At 37.6% G+C, this 25,963-nt stretch overlaps 1 protein-coding gene across 7 annotated transcripts in view; it reads left to right on the top strand.

Moving 5' to 3' along the window:
- LOC132132644 (homeobox protein cut-like 1) overlaps positions 1–25,963 on the top strand; it is a 107,515-nt gene that overhangs the window by 217 nt on the left and 81,335 nt on the right. The gene's annotated exons all lie outside the window — the stretch shown is intronic.

The following is a 25,963-nucleotide window of genomic DNA, read 5'->3' as shown; positions in this document are numbered from 1 at the left end:
GCTCTTTCGCCGGGTTCTCGGTGCCCATTGATTAAAGCGGCTGATCGGAAATTGATCCTCTTTGTTCAATTCCCATCGATCAACCATCACGGTCAAGGTGGATGCGGCCACTTCGGCAACGGGAGGCCGAGGGTTTCCCGATTCTTCCCGGCTCCTTTCCATTCTCGGGATGTTTTGGGAATAGTTTGTGCTGAAGAGATTTAGATACGTTAGTATGTTTGTGGAAATAATTTCGTGTTTAGAAGTGTGTCGCGCTACACGGGTGGCGCTGTGCTGGACCGAGACGTTATTGCTTAGTAACGAGAGAGGTGTAAGACTGCCTTCCTTTTTAGATTTCACCTCCTTTATTGTTTACTAGCACTTTTTGTGTGACTTTAGAAGTTTATGAAGTTAGCAAACGATAAGTTCAGCTTAGTAGGTAAGTTTAAAGTGAAGACGGAATTGGCTGCTAAACCTGCGCCAGACAGGAACAAACAAACACGGACAAATGAATGTTTTTGTTAAATATAGATGTGAGACTTTAGAAGAGACGGTTTATTTCGTTATTCAGTTACAGAGTCCGACAAAATAGCTCGTCAATACAAAATAATGCGATTTCACTCTTTTTTTCCTCCCTCACAGATAACTTGTGTCAAGTCGTTTAGACGCAGGTGGGAATGCTACGATTCGGTTTGCTCTTCAGTTGTTTTGGTTTAATGTTATGGTGTTTGTCTTTACATTTGCTTAGTTGTCAAAGTCAGAACTCTTTCGTTATTTGTAGTGTTCGTGCTGTAGGATTATGAAGTACATTTGTCGCGTTTGGTTAGGCATAAACAATAGACCCATGATTATATCAATTATTGATTATGAGTTTATGTATTTATGAACGGAGGTCGCAAAGCTTAGCCAGAAGAAAAATCGCTGACCTATTTTCCGATCGAACCGTAAATTTCCTCTTACCAGTAACCATTTCTACATCCCCATAAGCCTCACGAGTGGTTTAAAATAGATGTCATATTATTTAAAAATCGATAGTAACAAAAAATTGCTTTTTGGATCGATTAGGATTTAAGTATTTAGAATAATTGTCAAATATGCTAATATGAAACTAAATTAAAGCCGAATGTAGAATGCTATGTATGTACATGTGTTGCAATATGTTTTGAGATGCTATTCAGATATTGTCTAACATTCATCTGTAATAATCAAACATTGCCCGGCTCGTGCCATGTCAGATGTTTTGCTGTTTGTGTTGTGTTCTTGGAAAATCATTTATTCAGTTAGGCTTCAGACATAAAGTGTTGAACATAAAAGGACCACACACACACACACAGCTGGGCATATTCTGATGTGGTGACTCTAAATTTGCAATGCCCTCTCTGTCTCTCTCTCTCTCTCTCTCTCTCTCTCTCTCTCTTTCTATCTGTCTCCCAGGCTGATAAGAACTGGCATCAGCAAGTTCAGGCTTTGATGATGTCATGGACGCTATTTATCATCTAGTTTTTGTCTGTTGCTACTTTTGTTTCTTTTCTATTCAAATCTTGTTTTTCAGAATGTTTTAAATGTTTATTTCTTTTTTTTTTAAATTAACTTCACTGATTCACGCTTAATTGATGCCTCGATGTGAATCAGATGTCTTATATTACCCTGCAAAAACCGCACCAGACAGTGAAATAAAGTGGTCTGAATTATAATATCCACAACCCAGTGATTCCAAACGGACCTGTTTGTGTCATATATCCCAAACTTTTTGTTTGTTGGAGTCACCTGCTGTGTCCTGTCAACATGTGGCTTTGAGGTCTGTGAATGCAGGTGAGGTGTAAGTGTACCTCACTTGGTGTGTGGTCCCGAGTTTTCGTGCATCAGCTCGGAGAGATTAGCGATTGACGCAGGCAGTTCTGCCACCATCAAGATGTGAGTCTTGTCTGGACCTGCATTGGGTCCCTGTGATGACTTTAAAATGTGTTTGATATCTTTAATGAGGGGCACATTGGCCGGCTGCGGTACACTATGTACCTAAACACTATAAGAGTGTAATCTGCTGCATTTTGGTTCCTCTGTGTGGTTACCGCATGTATGGAGCTGCTAGATCTTTAAGATCTTCTACAGTATGTCTGTGAAGAGTTTTAGCAGATTAAGCTGCCAGACGTTATACTCATTGTTGGATGTGCCCTCATTCACTTTTCTTACTTGAAAATAGATAAACTGATAACTTGTAATCTTGGGTAATTATTAGATGAGTACACAAATGATGAATGATATTTTTTTGAATATTTTTGAGGGGATTCATCACTTGCAGATGGAGTGTTTTCATTAAACATCACTAAATGAATTGAGGACCTGTATTTTGACTGTTTTAGTAATAACTGTCTGACTGACACCTGACTGGATTCGAAAGAATGGGGAAAGTCCCTAAAAGTGAGCAGGAATGTCTCTACATGTCTGAGAAAATGCGGGTAAAACTACTTTTAGGCATGGTTTTAATGCAGACATGAAAGATGAATAGAACAACAGCGTCTCTGTGGAGCCCACCCCACACATTCACACAGACTCGGATCCTGACCACTTCAAAACCAAGCCAACTATATGAGGCCCCAAAACAACACACATATTTGCATGTGGCCTCTCCAAATTTAGCCTCAAAGTAAAGCACTTCAATTGACTCTTGTATTTGTCTAATTTAGCAATTTAGGCTGATAATAAATCCTGCAAAGCCCTTTGGTTGATGCAGTTTTGAGGAAACCAAATGCATTTTCAGATCTATTATTTGGTCTAAATTTGACCGAAATTATTCAGAATAAAACATTTTTGTGAAAATTTGTAGCCCTTTAACTCTTGGAAAAGACAAAGAATATAGTAAAGCACTTAAACTGACTTTTTAGAATTTCACAGTTTAGTCATCATAATGCGTTATGTAACCCCTTTTGAGTGTATTTATATATAGGCACTTTTGAGAAAACCATTTTCAGACATATTATTTGGGTAACACATTTTATTTTATTTATTTTATATAATTTTCACTACTAACTATGCATATTACTAGCATATTGGCTCTTTAATACTAAAGCACTTATTAATCCCTTAATCTTACCCCATACCTAAATTTAGCAACTACCTTACTAACTATTAATAAGAAGATTTGAGGCAAAAGTCATAGTTAATAGTGAGAATTGGACCTTAAAATAAAGTGTGTCCATTATTTGCTCTATTTTTCAAGAAATTGTACAGAAAAATTTACATTTTGTGAATTGTGTACATTAATAGCCTTTTCATAGTTGTAAAGGCATGAATAATGTTACATATGCTGCATAAGGTTCATGGTTTTACTTTACTGTTTACTTTGCTGCTTGTGACAGGAAATTAAATTTGTCCAAATTATACAGGAAAAAAACTTATTAAAAGCTTATTCATCTTTGCAAAGACATTAACACTAAAATGAAGCAGTTCAATTGACTCAATTTATACTGATAATAAATTCTGCAAGGCCCTTTGAGTATCTTGAAATGCACTTTTGAAAAAACAAAACATTTACAGATATATTATTTGGTCTAAATTTGAACGAATTGTACAGACTTTTGTTAACACTATACATTGATAGCCTTTTCATATTTGTAAAGTCATGACGAACATTACATTTGCATAATAATGTCCATCTGTAGTGGTTTCATAGTACAGTTTCCTTTCCTGTGTGTGACAGGAGATTCAGTTTGTTGCCTTGCTTTGGTTATTAAAAAAAAGTAGCGGTGCTTGTCGCTGAAAAGTATAGGTTAGCAATTTCAGATTTGGTACTTGAGCACCTTTGTTCTACTAGCAGATCAGCCCAGACGGCGATAATCCCACTCTTTTTGAATTACCTGCTCTGGGAGGTGCTGTGATCTAAAATAAGAAGTGTTTTTTCTCGGTGTAGTTGTCTGCCATCTCATGTGTTTATGGTAGGCCATTAATTGTGGCCTCAGTATAGCTCCTTTAAAGGGTACTCAGATCCTCTGTGATAAATACTTGATGATGATGATGTATTTTTATTCCGTCTAAAGAGGGAATCATTCACCGGCTTCCAATGTATTTTAACTTGTGTATTAGATGAAGATGTGCTTAAATAAATATATATAGGTAAATATGTGCTTAAATAGAGTTTTTTTTTTTTTTTTTTTTTACTGGAATTTGTAATATGAAGTGGCTAAATAGTTAATGAAATTGTTTTAAGTGAGTGCTTTTTATAGGTATGTGTGATGACCCCTCTTTCCTTTGCTGATCAGTCTGCACTCAGTTGCTGGAGATAAAGATGGCAGGAAGAATTCAGTGACCATGGGAATCGGAGGAGGCCATGTGCCAGCACACACACACTCTCTCTCTCTCCCTCTCAGTCACCCTCTCTCAGACGCTCATACACACGGTCATTACTTCACTGACTGCCCCCTTTTGCTGTGTCTGAGGGCTGGGGTTTCACAGGGGGGCCGCTCCCCTCCCGCCCCACACAGGGAAGTCAGAACTCTGACGCCACCAGCATAATTAGCCGTCCATTTCAAATAGAGCCTGAGTTGGAGGAGGGGATGAGAGCGCTCGCCCCTCCCACCCCTTCTCTCTTCCTCTCTTTTTCTCTCTTTCTTGCTTCCTTTCGTTCATACTTTATGGCGTGTTCGGTCTGCGTGCCCGTGCACTCTGGAAATTCTTCCAGTTTGAAGGAATTTAACAGCAGCTGAATTGAGAAAAAGAGCAAATTGCAAAAGAAAACTAAAGTTTATTGGCAGCATTATGGTCTTTTTCTGTGTTCAACTTTAAAGTCAAAAGTCATTTTTAAGTAAAAAAAAAAAAAAAAAAAAAAAAAATATATATATATAAAAATCTCTTTTTTTTTTACTTTCTCGATGCATATTTCAAATTTTTTGGTGCATGATTTACCTGTGCATTTTATCTCAAATTAAAACATGTTTTGTAAACTTTAATTAAAATGTGATAAATTTGTTCTTCTTTTGTTGATGACAATGGTTATTTGATATTGTAACTAATAATCAAACATCTATTTTGTTTTGTTTTTGTTTTAGATAGCTTATATCCGAGGTAGCTTTTGTTATTTAAAGCCAATTTTTCATGATTCCATCAATTCCTCATGGATAAAATGTTCTGACCAACAGGTTTTCTAGAGTTTAATTTTTTTGAATAAAGGTCTTGAACATTGTTTCCTGGTGGTTGTTCAAAAACTACTCAAAGCCTTGAACATGGGAGAAAATGGACTGCTGAATAATATTTGTGTAAAATAGTGTTAAAACAATGCGTCAGGTTATTACTGTGATAGACTGTGGAAAAAGGTTAGAACAGCGTTTTATTTGCTTCTGTTCAGAAACATCTGGAAAGAGTTTGAGGGAAGTAGTTCTGAATTAAGAGCCATGGGAAAGAGATCTGCTCCGATTGCCCTCTTTTCTATACGAAGGAGAGAGAGAGATAAAGCGAGAGACTCAAAGGGAAGTTTAGTCCAAATGGTCTTTGTATATTGTCACTTAAAACAGATTTTATACTTAAGAATCATTAAGTTTTTTCCATGTTATGTGTTCTATGTCATTTGGATTTATTGGTTTTAATGGCTACATTAAACAAAAATTACAGTGCTTTTATGCGAGTTGTACGTTTAGATTCCGTCATAAACAACAAATTTAAACCTAGCTGAATCCCACATTTGTTATGATTGTCCCGTCATTGAATGTTTCTTACTGCAACCCGATCCATTGTTTTCAGACAAGATTCACTATGATGAGAAGAGCATGTTTTTATTTCCAGTCTTCGCTGCCATGTCGAGGCTCTGCCGCACCACCCTAATTCACCACAGATATGTTTAAAAAATCACAACTGCGGAGATCAAAGGCCTGTGATGAGGTCCATTTTCCAGTGTCTTTTTCATCTCGTCCTTGTCTGCTGTTGTCGCCGGTGGTCAGTATGTTGTTTACAGCAACCCTCGGTTTACTCTCATTGAAATTTATCTGCAAATTTTTGCAATAAATCAGTGAACAAATGAAACTTTGCTAGCAATGAAGCTGTGTTTTTTATAATTTTCATGAGATCAAAATTTAGAAAATTAAGTTAAGTGGAAGAAAATATCTGCTTTTAATTGGAATTATTAATTTGTGCATGTTAAATGGTTTGTCTTTGTAATCTTTATAATACAGTAATTAGCTCTCAGCCTGAAACGACTTAATGACTGACGTCTGTTCACCAACTTGCTTGCTTTAATCAAAACCTATTGAATATAACCCCTAAACAGATAATTAGATAATTAATGTTCTGTTACCGTCATATTACAGACATACAACGGCTTGCAAACATGTTTTAATGTTGAGTTAAAGGGATAGTTCACCCAAAAAATGAAAATTAGATGTTTATCTGCTTACCCCCAGGGCATCCAAGATGTAGGTGACTTTGTTTCTTCATTAGAACTCAAATTATGTTTATTTTTTTTTAGATTCAGTTGTTGCAGTCTCTCAGTCGTACAATGCATGGCAAATGGTAACAGAATCTATGAGAGTTTGATAAACATAAAATTTTCTTTTTTGGGAGAAACCATCCCTTTAAGTAACACCTTTCTTTGCCTCTGAACTGATGCCACCAAACTGTCATTTTACCTACACTAGATCACAATTTTGTTATCCTTAGGATTATGTCTCATCTAAAATTGTTTGCAAACACTGCTTTATGTTGGCTTCAACTGTGAGTGGTGAAACTAGCTAGCAGTGAAGCCAAACTGTTTATCTCAACACAAAACATAAAATGAGTCGTCATGATCTCGTATTCGGTCCGAACAGCAGGCAGACGTCATTCCTGGCTCGATAATTTACTGGGCGAGATTTTGTCTGAAAAATAGAGATTGTATTTGCTCTTTAAATATCAGAGTATCGATTGCACTTGGCGGCAGCTGGCGAAGACTCACAGTCGGAACTGATAATGTGCGGGAGACTCAAGAGGCTGGAATCTCACTCACATGCCATGTTTGATAAAAGCCCAGCTCTTAGGGGGCTATGAACAGTCCATTTCAGCTGAGGCGAGGAGGAGGCTCGCACCTCTCTTTCTCCCTTTATCTCTCTCACTCTCCTTCTCTCTCTAACTTTCTTACCGCTCGCTGTGAGAGATGATTGAAAAGCTGGAGTTTCCATCAGTGGCCGTCAGCTGTAAATGTACTCAGACTGCTGAAACAGCCCTACGTTGTTGCTGACCGTGGCATGGACCAGAGGATGTAGCGCCACATTGCATTGTGTGTAGTGTGCCAGCATAATCAGGTGTGAATAAGTAGGTCAGCTGTGGCCTGTGTTTCGCGTTGCCGGTTGGTAATTCCGACAGCAGCCGAGAATTAGTTTTTTGTGCAGTCGGTGGTTTGCGGATTGTTGATGTTGAAGACTGTTTGCTGGAAGAGAGGGACGTTCACAGCTTGTGTGTTCAGATGAAGGATGATTCACATTTGTGTTGGGTTACATAAGGAGCCAGCCCTTTGGGGGGTGACCCAAGCTTTTTCTTTTTGCACTCAGTGTTTCTCCTTCACTTTCATTCTGTCGTTTCGCATTCAGACTCTCTCTGGTTGGCACATAGCCTTGGTTTGATTGCCAACTGAGAAAGTGCTGTAGCGGGATGAGGATACCTGACATAAGGCGACACATTCTTTTGTCCATGCGCTCTGTCGAGAGACATCTGGACTGCTGTTTAACTTTGCTGTCTCGAGCATAAACAGGTGTTTTTGTGACTAAATGAATGGATTAACCAGCAGACCCAGACACGGTTCCACTCCAGACTCAATGCCAAACTTTTTTTAACCTTGTGCCGTGTGCGTAATCCTAGAGATATAAATAGCCTTCCCCAATAAGAACTGGAAGGAAGGGCACAGCAACCTTCATACATTTCAATGTGATGCATTTACCTAATTTGTTTAAAAGTAAGATTTGTAAGCATAAAAAAGTATAGTCTAATTGAGGCCTTGTGGCCTTCTGACTTGTGGTTTAGGCATGTGCAAAACTACATTAAAAACTACTGTAGAACTTATTGTTCATAAAGGGATAGTTCTGTCATCATTTACTCATACTTTTGTTGTTCCAAGGTTTTTTTTTTTGTCTCTACAATGGAAGCCAATGGGTTACAGTGTTTTGTTGTTTCAAAATATCTTCTTTTGTGCTCTGCAGAAAAAAAAAAGTTATATAGTTTTGGTATGACATGATGTGTGATGAAGAAAATGACAGAATTTAAATCTTTCTGTGAACTATCCCTTTAAGGAAGAAAATAATTATTAGGATGGTTTAGGGGTCACCTTGTCCTATAAGATACTGATGGCAAAATCAAAAGAAATCACATGTAATATAAATTTAACCGTAAACTAGTGTTGGGTGAAATGGTAATTTTTCAAATCGTCATATCGTCAACCCGTGAGATCGACGATACACAATATTATCGTGCATGGGTGGAGAGAGACTCTTTGTTCTTTTCATAACATAACTATTTGGTGTTTTAAACCGCGCAGGTGCGCGAGAGAGAGAGCCTATGGAATTACCAATAATCGAAAAAATATACTTTAAAACATATACTGACTGATTTAACTAACGTTAAATATAAAAATACTGTATTTAAAACCGCTAGTTCATATATAGTCGGACGCAACTGTTCTATCGCGCGTCCTGTGACAAATTTGCCGCACCTCGCATGGAAGTTATCAGTCTAAATGGTCTGCAAAATCAGACAATGGTGAAAATCAATAGTAGATTTCATTTAAAGTCCAACGGTTAAACACTAATATTGGACATAAACAAACACGTAAAAAATTAAGTATTCAAAACAGGTAAGTTCATATATTTGGAGTAAGTTGAACTGAACTGATGCTTCAGTCATACAGCGCTCCGGACCGCGCGCCCCATGACGAGACCAACGCACCGCCACAGAAACAAGAATGAGATGCATTCTAACATAACTGTGGTGTTGGTTAGTGAGGGCTCGTTAAAATATTGCACATATATAGGCCACATTACTGACAAGATGCGGATAAATTATCGGCCGATATTTATCGTGCACCCCTACTGATTAGAGAACCAGCTTTACTGATGAGATGCGCATGAATTATTGGCCGATATTTATCGTGCACAGCTAGGTTGGTTTGGGGTCCTATGCTGACGAAGGCTGCATTTATTTGATCAAACAATACAGTAAAACTGTATTATTACAATTTAAAATATATATTTTATAAAATAGTTTAAAATGTAATTAAATCATGTTATAGCAAAGCTGAATTTTCAGTCTTCAATCTTCAGTGTCACATGATCCTTCATAAACTATTATAATATGCTAATTAGGTGCTAGAGATACATTTATAATGATCAGTATTTATTTTGAATAAAAATAGAGTATTGATTTTTAAATAGAAATCTTTTTAGCATTATATCATTACAAGCTTGTCATTGTGGTCACTTTTGATCAATTTAATGCATCCTGGCTTTATATATAAAAAAAAAACAGCTAAACTTTTAAAAAAGTAGTGTATAACGTGAGTTCTTTTTTTCCATAAGCACAATAATGTAAACTGGCTAAGCCTCTATAATCTAATGAGAATACTGTGTATGTAAAAACAGGAGTTTTCATTGGAAACTATTAGAGAAGTTTTTATTCTTGAGGAGCCCCAGATGCTCAGTACATTATGCGATATGATGGTGGCTTCTAATTTAGCCATGGTCTTATCCTGTACGGATGAGTAATTGTGTCCATAAAGAAGGTTAATCTTCATAACAGGGGAACATAAACCAGATCTCTCTGGGTCCTCTTCTGTTTCAGCACAGAACAGGATAAGAGAGTATTTCTAAAGCTCAGAGCAGGGAACTTTTTTTGGTTGGAAGAATTTAGTGCCGTTTCTGAGAAAATAAACATTACGCTTAAATTTGCTCCTTACAGTTTTTGTCTGGTCTCAGGAAGACTGGTCAAAGTTAGGTGAGGTTTTGGGAGCACTTATTTTAGACCGGCTCTCTGCAATTCCCCAGCAGGAAAGTCTGGACTGCTGGGGGTTGGGGAAGACAGCATTTTGGAACGTCTCGCAGTTTCCGGAACAGTTCACCTCAGAACTTTCGAGTGCCGTCTTGCTCCATTACTATTCTCAGAGAGTCTCAGGTAGCCATGGTGAAGAGTTTGCACCCAGCTGTGGTTTTAGTGCTCTGTGAGAATGAGAAATAATCAGGAGACCCTTTAACCTTCTGTCCACACTTTTTCCCTTCTGTCTTACTTTCACTCTCTTATCGCACACGCACACGCACAAACACACTTTTGGGTTTTACTCCAGATATCCCTTGCCAGCCTGGGCTCAGCACTTTAAAAACCTAAACAAAACAAGTCCTCTGTGGGGGCCCTCAGTGCCTAGGGAACCAGGCAGCTCCACCTCACACTCAGCGGCAGCAGGGCTCCCTGATCTGGCTTGGAGCTAGACTTTGGCTGAACTTTCACTTTTGCCTGAAACAGTTATTATTAGTGACCTGAAAACCTCCAGAAGGAGTGGAAATGGAAGCCAGATGCCGTTAGTGGCTGGAAAACGATATTAAGCTTTCAAATGGTGCCCATGGGGAGGGAGACTGACATGGATTTCCATGTTGGGGGGATGGAGAAACAGTGACCCTGTTGCTGCTTTGCTGATTTGTTCTGCCGATGGGTTGTGCTTACATATCATAACAGGCGACATGAGGGGTGGAATTGGGAAAGGGCTGGACCTTCAAATTTGGTTGTGTTTGGGGACACTACTGTTATCTCTGATCGTACATATGGTACAACATTGCTGTTTCTTGAAGGGTTAGTTCACCCAAAAATGAAAATTAGACTGCATTTTACTCACCCCCAATGCACCCTGAGTGTATATGACTTTCTTCTTTTAGATTCTTTCAGTTATATTAAAACTGTCTTTGATCTTTCAAGGTCTATCATTGCAGTCAGCGGGTGTTGCATTGCTTCAGTCCAAAAGATGTGAAATAAAAAGCGCCCTTCCATAAAAAAAAAGTGTCTCACACGGCTCCAGGGGGTGAACAAAGGCCTCCTGTAGCACATTGATGCATTTTTGTAAGAAACATATCCATATTCAAAATGTAATAATCACTTAATCTAGCTTGCGCTCACTTTTGTAAACGGAAGCAGTTCCGTGGGAATTAGTGTGAGTGTGAAGTGTGATGGGACACACAGCCAAGTATGGTGACCCATACTCAGAATTCGTGCTCTGCATTTATCCCATCCAAAGTGCACAAATACAGCAGTGAACACACACACACTATGAACACACACCCGAAGCAGTGGGCAGCCATTTATGCTGCCCACTGCTCAGGGTTTGTGTTGACGGTGTGTTCACTTCTCACTAAATGCAGAGCACAAAGTCCGAGTATGGGTTACCATACTTGGAAAATGTCACGACTTTCACTTTTTTTTTCATGTCTACTGTAACTTCTCTATGTTACCTGTAATGTATACTTGAGGGAAAGCTAAACCCTTACTCTGCTTTTCTGGTGCTATGGGAACAGTGACAGTCTGACAGTGATGTCCCGGGATTGTTGCGTCTCCAGTCCAGCAAGACGATGCAACACACTGCCCCTTCAATTCCAGCACTTCCTCATCCTCTTATTCTCTCTCTTTATACAAAATGTCTGTGCAGCCTGCAGCGAATTTCTGTCTCCAGGAGGGTCATTTATTTTTAGCAGGAAGTGTCTGAAAATGGACTGTGCTTGGTCAGATGTGTGTGTAAGTGCGTGTATGTGTTGGCCTTTGGCTGGCTGGCCTAGCTTGCAGTGAGGAGAGATTGGCGGGATGTTGGTGTTGTTGTTAGTCCTTACAGCAGCTGAGCAGAGGATGTGCTCTCCTCGGTCCCTAGGAATATCAGAGACAGATCCGCGGAGATCAGAGGGCCAAATTTATCAGATTAATTTCAGCGAGAGGGAATGAAAATAGCAGGCTGGCCGAGGAGACTTTTTGCTTATTTATGAGAATGTCATACCTGGCCTATATCGACGTGATCATATTTTACAGTGTTATTGTGCTACTACCAACATTTTTATCCTCTGGTGGTCAAAGGGGATTTTTCAAGGGGACCTTTTGTTGTTGTTCTTTTCGCCCCTTAAATCAACAGAACTTGGCAATTCGCATTTGCGTTTTGACAATTTCCCAAATTTACCCAGTGACTGTGCAAGTAAAAAAAAGATTGGGGAGAACAGATGATGGCCAGCGTTATAGTCATCAGTCTGCTGTGGGATTGTTTGAGGTGTTTGCCTTCAGATCGGCTAGGCTATTTCTCTTGGCAGGCCGATATGTACATCTGACACTGATGGCTTCCCTGGCCATCAGCCAGAGAATAATTCAAACAACTTGGTTTTAAAAAGACCGCTGTGTGTCCTGGGAGTTACAGCATAATTAAACAGACTTGAACCTCTCCGCGCAGAAACAAATAACTATAAATATCGACATACTGAAAAGGCCTCTGTGCCTGCGGTCATCCATAACTTAAAAAAAAAAAAAAAAAAAAAAAGTAATTATATATATATATATATATATATATGTATATGTATATATATGTGTGTGTGTGTGCGCAATTATTTCTATTTAAAAGCACATTGTTTTGTCTTATTATTGCCTCGTTTATAAGAACAGTGTAGACAAACTGGCAATCGAAAGAAAAATAGGGAAAAAAATCTGATCTTAATGAAACAGAGCAACCAGTGCTGATGGCATGATTTGAGACCTCAGCCCACCTGAAACATTTTAATCCCTCATTTGGAGGTCTGTTTTATCTTTGTGAGCAATCAGGTGGCTTATATTTGCTTTTAATCCAGGACTTTCACTTACACTGAGGTATTATCTCAGTTAAACACACTTCTGCACACAGATACTAGCGTACCAAATTCATCCAGGATCTCCATTATGAAGAGATGCATTATCTGTCACGCTGGAATGTGCGTATTGTTATGGATTTATGCGAACTGCATCCGAGGCCAGAGATTGGTGGTGGTTCTAGACTGGAGAGTCAGTGAGTAGAAGCATCGTGTTTTGCCTCAACGTTTCTTCGGTTTGTAACTTCCATTGGTGTCTCAGTCATTGGTTTAAATCTCTGGGAAATATGTTCTACACTATTTGCACTGCCGGTAGCTCCAAGATTTCAACTACTGATCTCATGCTAATTTGAAATTAGAGGATCCATCCAGCAATGTCTTATAGTGATCTGTCATATCCAGGAAGTTCAAGCAAGTTCAAAATCGCTGGAATGTTCCTTGAATTGAGGACGGCACAAGTCACGTGTCCATGGTTCAAAATGCACACTCTACACAAGCCACATGTGGGTAAAAAATTTTTTGGCCATTAAACCGCCATAGTATGATTAAGAATGATAATCTTACATAAGTGATGTGAATGATTGAAATCAAAGACTTTCATAACACCTACTAACAAAAGAACTCTGAGACTTGAGATGCTTGTCTAACAACTTTTACCTCAGTGTAAAATTTACCATCGTAAGATGTTATTTGCTGACACGTGTCATTTTCCTTGAATTAAGTTGTAAAAAAGTCTTCACATTTTGTGTTAGGTGTTTAAAATGTGTGTATATGTAGCTATAAACTATTTAAATAAACATAAAAACTATATATATATATATATATATATATATATATATATATATATATATATATGTGTGTGTGTGTAAAAATTATAGTCAACTATTGTTGTTCTTTAGCTTTCAGCATCTTTGTACCTCTGGCGACGTCACATGCAGCCAGTCATCATGCACTGCTTTGCTGACTAATCCAACTGACATTTTTGGCAAAGTTGGGCCTAAGAAAAAGTAGGGGGTAGTACTTGTGCATTCACTTGATCGTGTATGTGTTTGCATCTGCCATTTGTGTGTGTGTGTGGTCGTGCTTTGGCAGCATGAGTTTGTTGTTCCCGGAGGCATGCTAGTGAAAGCGGACCCGTAGAAGGAGAGGAGCGTTCATGACGGTACTCGCTGGGAAAACCGCAGGCCAGACGAGCTGATTGGACTGTGCTGCGACACCATGTTTCCCATGTTCTGAACAGCTTTCACTGGAAGCTAGCCAGCACAGAGGGGGACCCCTCTCATCTGCTCGCTGCCTCTTTATTTCTCTCCTTTCTCGCCTTCTTGTGCTCTCTGTATCCCATTCAGACTGATGTTTTTGAGACGAGAGCATTGCTGAAATCGCAAACCGGCCTTTGAAATGGAAAACAAATTACAGAAAACAAGCATGGATGGATTGCCACGGCTCTTTCTTCATCTTCATCTCCTCCCCTCCTCTTTCGTTTGTGCTGGAAAGGGAAGCGTTGAGAGCTTTGACCCCCCAGAACTCAAACTTGTGTCTTTCCAAATCTAAATTACTGACTTTTATCTGTGGAACACAAATTAAGTCAATTTGAATAATGTTGGGATCCAAAACTACATTATGACCCCACTGACTTTCATTGTGTTAAAAAAAAAAAAAACTTTGCTAATTTGGTTCAACTGCTAACACTCTTTGAAAATCCTCTCCATCTTGGATAAGGTTGCTTGTTTTGTGCTAGTTATGGTGGTAATAACCCTCCATAGGTCACAGAGATTAGCAGCCATTCACTGATGTGCTTAGGTTAATTAAGCGTCGATGGGCTTAATTGTTCTTGCAGCTCAGTCGCTAGTATATAGACACACAGCCAGACAGGAGCACAGCAGTTTCTCATCTGCGTTTTCACAAAAACCGCAACATCGTGGTGGTCAGTCGTCCCCTCAAACATAATTGAAAAAGAGCTGGCAGGGAAGGCCCATTTAAAAAAAGGCTCTGATAGCGTTCTGTTCACGATAAATACTTAAAGTGTTTGGAGAGCTCAGTATGCGCAGGCTGCAGTGCATTTCATACATTATTGAGGCAATGAGGGCTGAGGTGTTCTTCTGTATCTCGCAGACAAAGACCAAAAAAGACGAGAGGCTTTTTGTTTTAATGCCTCCAGAGCATCCAGTGAGTTATTGTATGCATCGATAAACATGCATTTGCCACAGTTTGACAAAGGCGTTAATGTTGTTTTGTAAAAATGTACAGTATTAAGGAGGTTGTCATAAATGATAAGATTTTCAGCGACAATATCAATACCACAATCAAAACCTATATCAATTTTCAATACTAGTTAATTATTGAGATATGGTAAATTTTTTAATTTAAGTTTATTCATATTTTTCACATTTTAATATGTTAGTTAAATGAGCTATTTAGCTAATTCAATTAAAACAATAGAATGTAATCTTCAGATAATTGTCAATTAAACAAGTTGTTTACGTTTGACAAGTGACACGTGAAGTAAAAATTCAGTACCAAAAAAAAGATTAAAATAATAATAATATAATAAAATACTAAAAACTAAATTGAGGCAATGTTGCCGAAAAGTTTGTATTTTATTTTATTTTACTTTAATTTACAGAGCCTCTAAGGGGACATGGTAATGATAAAACAAAGAATGAAGGAAATTTTATATTTCAAAGTTTTTCTGTTTGCACACAAAATTTTTGCATTCCCCCAAGAAACTCTGCATTCACTCTCAAAACTTTAGCTTTTTCTTTATTCTTTATTTTTTTTCTTAATATTATATTCCCCTCCCATCTCATATGAAATGTTTTACGTGAGTTTCTGTTGAAAAAACTCACATAGAACACCATTTTTCCAAGCAAAAGCATTGAAATATAATTTTTACTTCTCTTTTGTCCCTTTTTAGGCATCGAACTATACTCTTGACATCTTTAAAGTGTAGTCTATCAAAAGTGCTCACTAACAGTTGGCCTAGTGCGCAGTACACGTTCCAACATTTAGTAGAGTTGTGTTTATGTGTGAATGGCCCAAGTCGAATCATTTCCTGTGATCTCTCATCTGTTCTATCAATAAAAGCACCAAAAAGCCCCTAAAATAGTGCTCGCCACCAATTTATCCTCGTCATGTTTTTTCCAGCTGCTTTCGTGTCTGTTTTCGTGGTCTGTGTCATTTGTTTCCCCAAGCAGTCTCCCATTATGTCGATATGGCATATTCCTTTGACTGTGTTTTGTATTTAGACATGGCACGTAAGCATATTCCCAGTTCAGGGCAGCTCAGCAGATGTGCATTAGAAGGAAATTCACAATCAAAATAATATTCTGAATGTTATGGCAGCGAGCTGGGGGCATTATTGGCCACTCGCCGAACTAAAGTTAGCAGCTCGTTTTTTTGCTGAGTCAATGTTTGAGTTTAGCTTTTCCACTCCGGGCTCGGGAACGTTTCTGCTGACGCATTCTTAATCCCTTCCTTTACTATACTTTTGTGAGCAGTTATGTGTCAGTTCTTGTGGTTGCTAATGCTATATTGCCACAACTGTATGAAAATAAACAAACTGAACAAGCTTTTTGGTACGAATTCCCTCTGAACGCCTAACTTTGACTTTAAAAGCATTTTAAGATGTTTTCCTTGCAGCGAATCAAAAGGAGAAGTTCTTTGTTGCCCTATTTAATGCTGTTAGAGACATAGTGCTTGTGTTTATGTATGAAGGTCGGACTTGTGTAGTGTTTCACATGAGGGTTGATTGACTGAGGCGTGCTGAAGGTCAGTCGTATTCCTGCACCTTTTCTAAGGTCACAGCTGGCGATGACAGAAAGCCGGTACACACACACACACATTGAAACACGCTAGTGCTAACATAATAGCAGCCAGATTACTGTTTACCTCACACACTGCCTTACATCTTTGCTCGCATACTGTGTACACACTACTACTGTGAGCACTGTACTCCACTGTACTCAGCACAGAGCTTGGTATAGTGACTTGTGGGCTTAAGTTCAGTTTTTAATTGTTTTATTACAAAGAACAAATTTTATTTCTCACATATTTGCACTTTTACACAACAAGTGTACAAGGAAGAGTTCAAAATTGTTTGTATGCACTCTCATGTCACTTTTCAGCTGGAACGCAAAAGGAGATATTTAGCAATTTTCAAGCTGTTCTTTTTCTCTTTTACAGTGACCTGTAGGTAGTAAGTGCCAAATTGATATCCTCCAGGAAAGTATCATGAAAGGATATGAGGACCAGTTTCATTTGATGTCATCATTGACAGCATAATATATAATCGCATCCGGTTTGATATGATTATGCAACGCATCACGACTCGTTCACTTAAACAAATCGGAGACGCACCGATTTGAAATTGTAGTTGATGCCTGTGAGCCAATAGTGAACCAGTATTTTGTTCTTAAAATTCTATACAAATGTATCTCAATAAAAAGGCTAAGAGATAAATATAATTAATTTTAAATACTATTAAAAGTTAATTTAGGCATCACAACATTATAAAGTACAGTATGTAAAAGGGATAGGTCTATTCATTTTGAGATCAGCTAAAGATTACATTTACAGTTTTATTAAATTATTAGAGTTTTCTTTAAAGATTGGCTTTAAGTGGGTTTTAAATGATGGCAAAGTTAATATAGGTGAAATATTGGCTAATAATGCAGATACATCTCTGTTATAGTCTGATGATCAATGTACTGATATGTAGTGCATCCGATTCAGAAGACGAACTGTTATTTTAAAAGGTACAGGTTGAAGGACCTGCCACTAGAGGGCGCACTACCAAAACAATAACAATCACATGGTTTGATGACGCTAAGAAGGAGCGTGGAATGATGGGATTTGTTGTCTTCTACCCAGGCGCTGACGGCCATCAATCAGACGGAAAGATAAATCATGGATTTAACGCGAGTTCAACGATTTGCGTGAGTAGATTACATACAAAGTCAATGCAAAGACGTGATCAGACTATGGATCGGACGCGTCCTCGCGCGGGTCTAGAGACACGATGCCCCGCATTTGGCGAGTATACCCCATAATACTATTCTTGTTGATCGTTATAATAGCATACGTTTTCTGTAAAGATACGAATCAAAACAACTCACCTGTCGAGTACAACACAAGCGAGATCAGCATCTCTTTCTATTTGAAGCTACTTCCGCATTTGTCTACGACACTGTTGTCATGTGGTTTCTACGTCAGTAAAGGCAGTAACAAAGGGTAACTAACGTCATTGCACTGCCCCGTGTCACTGTTTAGAATGGGAATTTTCTCATGACTTACAAGTAGTTGAAAACATTAGAGATGTTGTTAGTAATCAGCTGGACAAAATATATAACACTAGCCTAGTGGTTTTTGGATATTTTACTGCAAATATCTTACAAATTGTACCTTTAAGGTGGTACTTTCCTTTTTAGAGCTTGACAGCCCCTGGTCTCTGTCCACTTTTACTTTATATAAAACAGCAGCTTAGACATCTTCAAACGTCTCGTTTTTTTAGTTCCACGAAAAGAAAGAAAATCATATGGGTTTTGGAATGACACGAGGGTGAATTAAAGATGGACTCTTTCTTTAAGCCTCTAAGGTATTTAAATACAGGCTCTGAATTGAATTGTGTTTTTGGTTAGGGAATATCCTGAAAGTTATGGCTGTCATACACCGTGTGCTAAACTTTATTTTCTTCTGTTTTAATGCAGTCTGGAATGACCACCCATCACTCGTGGAGCGAGTGGTCCTCCTCACTTGTGGAAGACACTGTCTCTTCCCATTTAATTAGCATAAAGTTGTTTACCTGTCTTTCTGCGGTAATACGAGCGAAAGATACAAGAGCTGCCTAATAAGCAGATGAGGTGCTGAAATCACATACTAATACGCACACAGGTAGCTTAACCCCAACTGAAAACATGAAGAGTAGATTCGATCAGTTGACATAAAATACTGGTCGAGCTGTTTATAGGTGAAACACAGTCAAGGAATTATGGAAAGATTAAAGTAAGGATTTAACTGGTGAACTGATGTTTTTGTTCTTCCTGCTATGTCACCATCTTTTGTTTGTGCAGAAATGTGTACACATGCTAACTGATCAACCATGGAAACATTCTCTCAAAGAGACCCTTGTCTTACTGTTTTCACCCCCCACACACTTTTTTTGTAATAAAAAAATAGCATTAAATAAGTTGTTTTATGCCCTCACTTGATTACCAGAAAAAAAAAAAATGCAGAACCCTAAAAAAATATTTTTTGTTAAACTACTTATCAAATTGTATAATTGTCATGATTTTAATTAATTAGACATGCTTTTTGAATACTAAAATGAAATGTAACAATTAAAATGGAGTCCAGAAGAATAAAAATGGGAGCAAAAAAATAAAACTGATTTCATAGGGCCCTACGTTAGTTAATTCAATTCAGATTATTGCAGTTTATGTCATGCCTTTACAATATACTTGCAGTATACTTGCAGTTACAGTGGACAGCTTCACTGATAATGCAGTATAGAGAGCTTTGTTGATTGTAGTGGAGCTGTTCATATTCTTATTGTGTATGCAAGTGAATGAGAACAACGAATCAGAACAATGCAGTTTGGCCTCTCTGAATCAGTTGGACTAAACTGTAATATCTAGTTCAGGTCACCGTCTGCGCCCCCAGCCCTCAACAATTAACTGCTTGTTGTCTCGTAAAGAACAAACACCTCTTTTTTTTTCTTCTCTTTGCCCCATTATGCTAATTTCCAGTTATGATTCTGAACATCTAATTAATTCAGTTTACAGCAGAGATTCCAGGATAAACAAACCTTGTATTAAAATGCAAATATGCAGAAGAGGTTGTGGTGGTTAGACGCTAGACTCTGTCATGAAATTCTTGAAAAATAGTGTAGCACTTTTTGAAAAGAACCTTGCTTACTTGGGACAAGCCATGTGTGTTTACGCTGAGGGTGTAGAATATTTTAATTGGTTTTGAGTGTAATCTATGAAAAAGTACCAAATAAATTTGATCTTGTTCGCATATATATCGAACATTTATCAATCACTTGTTTTATCGAGGAAAATAATATTGGAATTTTAATTGTTATAGTTTTACTGCCCAGCCCTAGTAGGTACATTCCATTCCTGTTACTTCTTTAAAAAAATCTATCTCAAATTCTTGAGGATTTGATGCCAAAAGATAGACTTTCTTCTCAAAGAAATAAAGTTGAGCCAGTCTCAGAGTGACTCCGGAGTCCAGTCTTGAACTCTCATATATACATTCCAAAGGTAATCAATACATTCCATACATATACTTATGTATTTTAAGCAGTGACCATGTGACTAAGGCTTCACCATATATGACCATTTCCATCCAGGCCTGAAATAGGTGGTACATTCCATTCTTGTGGCACACTCTGTTTCTCTTAGGCTTCTCCACTCAGCCAGATATAATAGAATCATTTATTTGGCACTATTCTGATAGATTACACTTATTTCGGTTATATTCTAATCAATAACAATATTCTACACGGGCAAATAAGTTTCCCGTGGTGCTTTGCTCAATGTGCGTCATTTCATATTCTATGGAACTTCATCAAACTGAAACTTTTCCCAGAGACCTTTCACTGCCACACACTGCAAATAAAACTTTTGTTAACTTGTTAAACTTTTGACACTTATTATTTAAAGAAGCAACTTCTTGCTGCAGCACAGCATGCTTATAAAAGTACCAATATCAAAATAATTTTTTAAAACTTTTTCAGTCTTTCTTGATAATTGATATGTATGCTGTGTGTGTGTGTGTGTGTATAATTTTAAATAAGCAAAAGGAAAATCTAGATAAACTTGTTGTTCATGAAGTTCATTCATTGGGCTTCATAGACATTTCATGCACTATTGAGTCTGACGTGCACTTTTGTGGAGCTAGTAATTGTTTTTTCTTTACTCTAGGCTGAAAACATTGACTCGGCTGCTATCCTGAAACACAAGATGATCTGTGTGTCCTTTGTCATCCATTCTCGGGCCGGTCTAACTGTTTGAGAAACAGTTCACGTCCCTCCCAACCAGAGATCCACTCCCCAGATGCTGCCTCCACTCCCAACCAGAGATATAATTGCTTTAATTAGTTTCTCTAAAACCCATAGCATTTGAGGAATGCTGTTATCAGTAGTGGAGGAGGCAGAGATGTATGTATTTGCTTGGGGAAACCTAAAAGTTTCTGAGGTAAAGGCATGCTGCACTTATCTGGATGACAAATCGATGATTTTCTTTTTAAAAGTGTGTACTGTGCGACTGTGACAAGCAGCACCAACTTGTGCTCTCAGACCTCCTCAGATCGCGATTCTTTCAGTGCTGACTAAAAAACCTCTGAAGTAAATTGCTGATCTTGTTGCATAATAAATCAAAGGTGGAACGATGGTGGTTTATAGAAAGAACGAATGAAAGAAAGAGAGAATAAGCTCTGGGCTTGTTCTTGTTCCTCAGCTTTAATGAACTGCGCTGTAAGCCCCTGAGAGCTCTGTTGATAGCAAACATGGCGTGTGAGATGGTGAACCGGTCCTGGATTCATTACAGCTGTATGAGCGGCTGATATCGTGAGCCCTGTGGACCAACCGGTCCGCTCTGATGCGAGATAACGCTGATCTGTGAGAACGGGCTGTCTAGGAAGCATTTTAAGCAGTTGCTCCTGATGTCCAGTCCTAAAACTAGTTGGAATTAGTAATGCGTGTACAGTCTGTTAAACCTCCTCAAAAAACTCCTGCCCTCCCCATCTCGTATGAAAGGGAGTGTTCTTCTGTCAACAACTGGGACATTGTTGCACTGAGACGACCCAAATGTACTGCATCATAATCAGCAAGCCCCCATAATGCTTTGAGTGTCTCTTAATTGGATGGAAATGAAGTCTGGTCTGTAGTTTGTCCATATCTAATGAGACTCAACCCCACGGTCCCTTGTTATTCACAGATTGTGTGTATGCGAGCGCGTCGTGCGTATGGATGTGCGTGTTCCCAGGGGTCACAACAGTGGGCTCTCACATTATTAAGCTCTGTGAACGCGGTGGTCTTGATTGGGTCCCGCATGCCACAGTGTGAAGTTTCTGTGCTATCGCAACCTCCTGCAACGATATTACTCACACGTCTTTGTCTGATTGTTGCTGTTTGATGGTGGATCTTTGACAGCATGCCAAATCCTTGATTTGCAATTAAGCCATCTAAGTTAACGGAGACAGGAAGATTTAGTGTATCATAGACTACTGACACAAATGCATTTTTCGTGCAGTGCGATTAGGTCATTGTTGAACTTTTTCAGACAATGTGTGTAAATCAAGACGCAGAACAAGGAAAAAACTCAACAGCCCAGGCTCTGTCGTATTGCTTGTGGTTTGGTAAAGGGTTTATCCAGGGTGCGAATTGTGTCAGAAAAGTTCAATCAACTTTATTAGATTTTTTTATTATTATTACGTAAAAAACCTGTTAAGGCGATTGTTCATCATAAAGGTAAATGCAGAGACGAATATAGTTTTTATTATTGTCTGTTCAAAAATTGCTTAAAAACAGTGATATTACATTTCTTAGCATTAAAAATTTAGCATTCTAGGTTATATTTAATCACGTTTGCATAATATTTGGCTTCATATTTAATTTAATTTAACAAAATTTGTTTAACATTTAAACCATGTGGCTCATTTTCTGTGGTGCTTTTGGAATAGAAACTAAGTTATCAGTAATCATTCAATGAAAAATGGAGGGTAATGATTTGACCCCTTTACAATGAATCACTGAATCATTATTTTGATTATTTGAATTGTTTATTTGATCAGTGAATCACGGCAAGTGTGCGAATGAAGGTTTTGCACTTCTAAGACTTTAAAGTTAGTAGTGTTGCCAGTAGTGCTAGTAGTCTTAGCTTAGCTGCTCTACTAACACCAGACTCTTGTGTAGTGAAAGTACATAGGTTTCTTTGTTGTACTATGTATTTCCTATTAAAACAGGAAGTTTGTGTGGGATGTATCATATTTTTTTTTAAATATCCAGTCAAATTCAGATACATTGCAGCTATGAGCCATATTTTGCTACTTGGCTAGTCAGTTGCAGGTGGTTGAAGTGGGAGGGACATTTTCATTCTAGAGATCTTTTGATTGGACGAAAATCTGTGTGGTACAGGTTGAGTCATTAATATTTTGTATCTGTTTTCTTGGAGAGAGAGAGAGAAAAAAAAAGAAAAAATATATATATATATGTATGTATGTATGTGTGTGTGTGCTTTAAATAGATATTATCTCTAATAACTTTAAGTTGATTTCATAGGGTAGTCAAGTTTCCCTCTGCTTGCTGTTCTTTCGTTCTCACTCCCCGAGGAGCAATTAAATCATCGCTCACAGGACGGGCACATCAGGTATGAGGGCACAGTGACTCATTTATGTGAAAACAATGTTAATATGCTTCTTCACTTTGTTGGTAAAGTCACATATCCATGGCACTGTGCTTTTCCTTTTACTCCAGAGCATCAGTTAAGGGGTCAAATGCATAATTCAGGCTTTAGAGGTCACAAACTTGAACACAATGTTGAAGGATCTATTTTCGGGACGTTACAAGAAACACACTTCTGCTGCCAAAATCTTTGGCGTTGGTGTTTAACAGTCCCAACTAAAGCGTACACTGTTAGATCTCAAAGCGGCAGGTCAGTGTTGAGATTAGTTGCTCACACAAAGCAGGTTTGTTATAAATGGTAGCAGCAATAGCAAAGACTTTGATAAAGGGCTTAACGGCTGTGCCGGCATAAAAATAGATTAGCTCTATCTGTGCTAATATCAGGCGTTGGTGCCTTTCAAAATGCACACATACACGCACTTGCCTTTGTTTTTTTTTTAAAGTCATACCCTTCAGAAATCAGGTCACTTTTTTTTTTTAGATCAAATGATTAAAGGACAAGCTATAAAAAAACTCAAACTGTAAAATTTGTTCAGCTTACTAAAGTACACTGGACAAACTTTTTTTTTTTTTAATGTTTAAAGGATAGTGAAGAGGTCGTCTTGGTGCGACTTTTGTTTTGACTTTAAGTAGTTTAATGATGCTATTTAATGATGTTTGTTAGTGTGCATGTTCTGATGTGTATTTGCAACATACTGTAGTGTGATGATATTGGGCATGATATGGGGAAAAACTAACACTGTTTACATTGTACAATATAAAGACGAAAAAAAGTTGAAAAAACACTTCACTGAAGACAGATTTTTATGTCTTTTCACTTTTCAAAGGCAAAATTTCCAGTTTTTGACCCATTTAATATTTTAATTTAATAAAAATGAATTGATTGTCATTATTAAATACAAATATTTAAATAAGTACTTTATTGTAGTAGTACTATTATAATGTAAAATAAAAAATGAATATGTAATAAAAAAAACTTAGAGCAACTGTAAATTACAATATTAACAGTTCTTCATTTTCAAATGCTAAACCATCGAACTTTTATTTTGGGAGTTCATTGACAAGTAAATATATGCATTGCAGGTTTTAAAGTGAAGCGTGAAAAGTGAAGTGTGTTCATTTGCACACAAGCAGCTAATGATAAAGTGCTTTAGTACGGTTAACACTAAATAAACAGTCAAGTGCTTCACTCTGAAACCTGCAGTGATTATAATTAAGCATGCACGAATTGAAAATATTTAGGGATGCACGATATATCGGCCACCTTATTGATATCAGCCGATAAATGTTAATTTTTCTGTTATCGTTATCAAACCGATAAGAGAATTTAAATAATGCATTATTTCCTGCAGAGACACTTCCGATTCTCACTGTTCACCATAATAGTTTGCTTAAAATATCATTGGAAACACTTTGAAAATGAAAATACAGTGAACTGCAACATGTGCAGGGCAAGTCTGTCATATTATAATGAGATTATTAGCTATTGTAAAATAATGTAACGGAATCTTTATTTGACCGTGTTTTAGCGCGTTGTTAAGAGAAGAGCGCATCCACAACGGATCCACACGACTAGCACAGTTAAGTTCGCTTGTGCATTTAAAGTCTTTTGTGCAATTTTACGTTGGAATATTGTGTTTATTTTATGCATATAAATCAGATTTTTCTCATATGGAATGCGTTTGGTTAAGCTATAGCCTATAGAGGGTTAATAGAGCGCTTCAATTTGCTGGTGATCATCTTTAGCTCCGCGCACAGAGCTCAAACAGCAGCTTACAACATTAATAGATATGATTGAGATTGTAATATGTATATATAACATTATAATGAGAACACTGTTATAATAAAACGTTATGAATTTGTTTGGTTTGGTTTCTGTGTTTCAGTGCGGATATCATACAAGCAACGTGCAAACTTTGTGCAAGTCAAACTTATGCCGGTGAAAGTCTTTCACCATGATAGTGAAAGTAAAAACTGAAGGCGCTTTCGGCATCTGACTATGCACACATTAACAGCGCGTATTCTCTCAGAACGACGAGAGACGAATCTCCTAACATGTGGTATATCGAAGTGTTTTAATTTTTTTCACGTTTCTCTTGTGGCCCGAACGTAGTGAAAACAATGAGAAGAAACATTATTTGTGTTGAACAGATTGTTATTTAAAGTTAGTGCATAAAATTGAGAAAGTGTAACAATTTTATTTAGGCTATAGGCCTATAATTCATTGTAGGCTATAATAAACCTGTTTTAAAACACATTTTTAAAACATTTCCATTGCGGAGTAGCCTAAGCTAATAGCCTAATTTTTTATTTTCCTCACAGGCTGCGAGTCACAGTGTGTCAGTTATGCGGTGATGCACTATGAAATTGTTGCAAAGCAAATTAATTGTACTATTAATTTAATAATAAAAGTAACTTAATAATAATAGCCAGAAAATAACAGGTCTACATTAATTGGAAATGCCAAATACTCTTAATAATGACAATATTTAATGATTTTGACAATATCTCTGGCTATAGTCCTTACATGCTGCAACTCTTTCAACACACTCCATCGTCTTATTGCCTTATATTTTTTTTACACGTAAGTAAGTTTGTCCAGTAACTTGTTTCCATTATTTAACCATTATTTTATTTATTTGTAAGGCTGCTTTATGTTTGATTTTTGTTGAAGTGTTTAATGCCTTTTAATGATGAGAATTTATTTGGTAATCAGGCTCTCAAAAATTATGTAAAAATGTGGATTTAGATTTATCGGCCAACATATCGGTTATCGGCT

Source organism: Carassius carassius, chromosome 49, assembly GCF_963082965.1.
Source record: "Carassius carassius chromosome 49, fCarCar2.1, whole genome shotgun sequence".
In the NCBI taxonomy this organism is placed as follows: domain Eukaryota; kingdom Metazoa; phylum Chordata; class Actinopteri; order Cypriniformes; family Cyprinidae; genus Carassius; species Carassius carassius.
The sequence above is the reverse complement of the archived record's forward strand: the minus strand, read 5'-3'. Positions and strand labels throughout refer to the sequence as shown.